Source organism: Lactuca virosa, chromosome 8 (genome assembly GCF_052849685.1).
Source record: "Lactuca virosa cultivar CGN04683 chromosome 8, Lactuca_virosa_CGN04683_v6, whole genome shotgun sequence".
Lineage (NCBI taxonomy): Eukaryota > Viridiplantae > Streptophyta > Magnoliopsida > Asterales > Asteraceae > Lactuca > Lactuca virosa.
Window position 1 is genome coordinate 159,657,132 of NC_136433.1, and position 4,912 is coordinate 159,662,043.

Sequence of the window (4,912 nt, forward strand, 5' to 3'; positions counted from 1 at the left end):
CAACAATACACATACAATGCATGCACACATGAGCCTACAATCTGCCTAGACTATCTCGCAAGATCTACATGACACCTGGACCGCTCTATTGAGCCTACAATCTACTTGACCGCCTCGCAAGGCCTATAGTAATTGGACATGTATGTCCAATGCATGCCTCTTCCAAACTAGGTCAAAAACATGGAAGAAATGAACTCAAACTTGTTCATGAAACCAAACACACCATGGAACTCTAGATCTTGATCGTATAACCCCAAAGGGACCTCAAGGATCCATAAAGTTGCTATCTTTATGGATCCAATCATCCAAACCAACAAGAGCATGAAGAACAAGCTTCTAAACCTAAATCTAAAAGGTTTGAATCACAAAAAATAGCAACTTGAGGACTTACAAAAGTCTAGGAGGTGTGCAACAAGATGATAATGAGGTTGTTTGTTGGATCAATGCTCAAGAACACCTTCTTCTTATTCTTCAAGGACACAAAACACCACAAAGCTTCAAAATGACAACAATGGAGGTTAGGGTTTCTTTGAGGGTGAAAGGGAGGTAATGGAGGTTGATGGTCTACAAATCGTAGCCCTCACTTCCCTTAAATAGAGGCATAAACACCAGAATTAGGGTTTAGCATAAAATGGTTGCCATGTCATGGCCAATATATTGCCACTTCGTGGCACACACTTACGCTATGTGATTACATCGGGTACCGCCACGTCGTAGTATTGTCATCACCATGTCATGGCCATCAAAAATCCACCCTTTTGAGCTTGAATGCCCCAAGAACAAAAGAAGTATATACCTCGAACTTGGTGTTACAACATCGTGGCCCACCTAAAACATTCACAAATAAATAATTAAAATAATTAACTTGGGAAAAGAAATACCTGGAAATTGGATGTTACAACAGTTTTTGGATGTTGATTACAAGAATTTTAGTTTTTCCTAGTGATGGAGTAAGACTTATAAAGGATGTTTAGTTCAATTTAATTTGAAAGAATGCTAGTGATACCCTGCATTGTTAAGGTATTACATAGGAAAGAAATTTGTGTTGATTACGAGTATTATATTCTTATTTAGTTATACCCTAAGGCCTAAAGGGGATCCTTAATTCAACTAACTTTGGATATTGGGTAGTATCATATTAAGGGTATGTGTGAGATTGGGACAGAGTGTAGAACTTTGTTTGTTGACAATTATGAATTGGTGGGGTACCGGTGCATACTGGAGTAATATATTTGAAACATCCCAAAAATATAGTCTAAAAATTTTGTTTTAATTCTTTAGCAAAAACCACAAATATCATCCATCACATAAAATTCATAAACCATATATCTCAAAAATGTCATAATATCAGTAAATGTATTAAAATCATATGTCAAACATCAAAGTAAATCCTCTCAGGCTAAAAAAATTGTGGTTTGTGTCATGCAGTCATCCCGAGCTCTTCCCCTTACTAGTGGAAGTACCTGAAACCAAAATTGAAAACTGTAAGCACGAAGCTTAGTGAGTCTCCTCAACTACATACACATATCACATAAACATATCTTGGGCCCCGCCCCTACTACATCAGGTCATCGCCCGACTTCGGCTTTCCCAATATCGGGCCCCACCCGGCATTGAACCCTATATGACAACAGGCCCCGCCCAGCATTGAGTCTCGCCCGGCATCGAGCACATCTCAGAATACATGTGAGCATAATAAAATAATACACATAAACCTAAGCATTTAACATTAACATTTAAACATTCCTCGGGCCCCATCTAGCATCAGACCGTAATCCGGTAACATACTGACATTCCTCGGGAACGCCCCAGCATCGGACCTAAGTCCGGAAACATACAAGTTCAAACACATACAAGAATCAGAAAGACATCAAGCATACAAGCATTCCTCGGGACCTCCCCGGTATCGGATCGAAATCCGGAAAAGCATATAAACCTATATCGGGCCCCGCCCGGCATCGGATCGTAGTCCGGAACTACTACTAACTAAACGGGCCGGCCTTGGTGCCTTAGACCCGTTCCTACTGGAAGAGGACTCACCTGGTATGCTAGCTGTGAAATCTCGTGTGAGGAATCTCTGACGGCTACTCCAACGACTCCCCCGCTATCAATTGCACAATAACACTTAATCAATATCTGATAATCCTTCTTAGGGTAAAATAACCATTTTACCCTTGGTCAAAGTCAACATCCTGGTCAAAGACAAAGTCAAGATCAACTCCCAGTCAACTCAACTCGTCGAGTTACCTCCTAGCTTGACGAGTTCCTATACTACTCAGACTCGTGATCAACCGAGTCAACTCGTCGAGTCCCTTCACAGACTCGTCGAGTTCTACCTGGCATAGAATCGAGACAACCCAACTCAACTCGTCGAGTCCCTTTCAGGACTCGCCGAGTTCCCTTGTCTGTTTGGGCTATCTTAATGGATTAAGCCCCTACACTTCAGATCCAAGCTTCATACTTCACATAAACCCTAAAAATGTCCTTTTAAGGGTAAAGTTTCTAACTTTACCCATTAATACCTCTTCTTAAAGGGCTTAGCTCAAACCCTAATTCCTTGGGACCTAGAACTTGGTCCTTCAACCATCCATACACCAAACTAAAGCTTACAACCTCAGATCTAAACCCCTAACATTACTTGGACACGTAAAGTTCCCACATTTTTCCACATGCATGGCCTTTTGGGGCTAAAAAGGCCAATATGACATTTTATGGCTTGCATGGGGGGCTCTAATGGCATTAAGGTTACACCTTTATGTCATACCAGCCCGTCTAAGTCCTAGATCCGGAAGAATACCCACTTGGGTCGATAATTCTCCGAAAGCTATCATTCTTGGTCCAAAACCCTCATAAAAATGGACATAAAGAGATCTAATGAACTAATAGCCAAGATGGAAACTTGATTACCCGAAAGTGTAGCGAATGGTGTGTAGTTTCTGGATCTACTCTTTCCCTCTTGAGCCCTCTACCTTCTTCTTCTTCCACAAGCTTCAAAATACACAAGGATCACTCAAAATGGCTCACACTCTCAAATAAAGCTCTAGGGTTTCGTGGATTAAGGTTTGGGACAGGGAGGCTGGAAATGAGTCCAAGGGGTAGGGGTTAAGGAGCTTAAATATGTTGCAAAACCCCGAAACTAGGGTTTCCCTCTGGCTGATCTACTCGCCGAGTCGAGGGCTCTTGACTCGTCGAGTAGATAGCTTAAACCCTGCGTATAATCTGCTCTCTACTCGACGAGTTAGAGCCACCAACTCGTCGAGTTACCCTTTCAAAATAAATAAATTAATGATTTAAATGCATACCAGGAACCAGGCGTGAAGCAAATCAGATCTGGCTCCTCGATCTGAAACTGCTATGGTGGTGGTGGTGGTTGTACAATCCCTGCTCATGTGACCAGTTCAGCCGCACTTGAAGCAGCCCGAACTCCCCGCCTTGCACGCCCACTCGTGCATCTTGCCGTACTTGCCACACCGGCTACGGCCCTGCTGGCTCCTTGATCTATCGTCTGATATCTTGGGCTTCTTGCCCGAACTGCCTGTCTGAACCCCATCTGGTTTCCTTTTCCTCTCTATCTCCAAATCCAACTCCCTCTGTTGAGCCCTAGCAATCATGTCTTTTGTGTCTTGCAGGTGGAGCGGCTCACAAACCGGCGGATATCACTCCGCAACATCTCATGATATCGGGCCTTTTTCATCTCCTCGTCTGCCACATACTGTCACACCCCCAAACCAGAACGGCGGAAACATTCGGGGGCGGAGGACGTGATGTTCAGTATCATAACAATGCACAATAGTAAAACAAGCAACAACATCATCCATTGCATTAATAATATAGTTAATACAAGTGTGTTCTGAATGTATTTGTAAGACATCAAAAATATATATATCAAAATAAAAGATGAGTCTTGAACACACTCTGTCTTCTCAAAAACTTGGTCCAGTGTACCTGTCTACTGGTGACCTGAGAATACAAGTTATTTTGAAACAGTAGATCAGAATTAAAGGTGGTGAGTTCATAAGTATTTTAGTGTCAAATGTTTGTATAAGTTTGAAGAAAATGTTTGTAAGTGTTTGATGTAAATGTTTGTAAGAGTTTTGACGTAAATGTTTGTAAGAGTTTTGATATAAATGTTTGTATACTCCCTAGAAACTCCTATATTTTCTAATAAAATGGAATGTAGTCTTCTTCCAAGACCCGACTGTTCTGTATGTTTGTTCTTTTGTAAAAGTGAGTGTTTTCCCAAGTATATGACTATCAATACCAGAAAATAGTTTACATTACTTTTTATGTGAGAATATCACTATATGAATGTAAAAAGGGGAAAATGAAAGTGTACAGTAATGTTGTAATAAGTAACTACTGATGTGGTTATAACGATACTGATTGACAAGAGTTTAATACGACGGCCTTCTGGCGCCGAAACTGATGTGACATTTGTCACCCCTTGGCCTTGCCGGCCAAACTGTAGCGAACAGTCGGGATGCGGGCTTGTCAGTCCCGTATAGATCTATACATACAATGTCCACTCTCCCTCCAGGAGACTCTGGTTACAAAACGGGACCTAACAAGTATATTGCTAAGCCGTCAAGTAGTTTCACATTAATGTTATCTTGTTCTTGTAAAAGGATGTATGTTCCTTTCTGTTTCTTGTTATTGTATGTTCCTTTCTGTTCTTGTTATCGTATGTTCCTTTCTGTTATTTTTATTGTATGTTTCTTTCTGTTCTTGTTATCATATGTTCCTTTCTGTTCTTGTTATTGTATGTTTGAACTGACTCATATATGAACCGACTCTTGTAAGTTTCATTGTTCTAGAAATAGTAAGTATTATTCTCCTAAACTATACCTATTATAGTTTACTCGTAAGCTCTGTAATTGAATGATTGTTCATGTTTGTACACCTTTGCTACCCA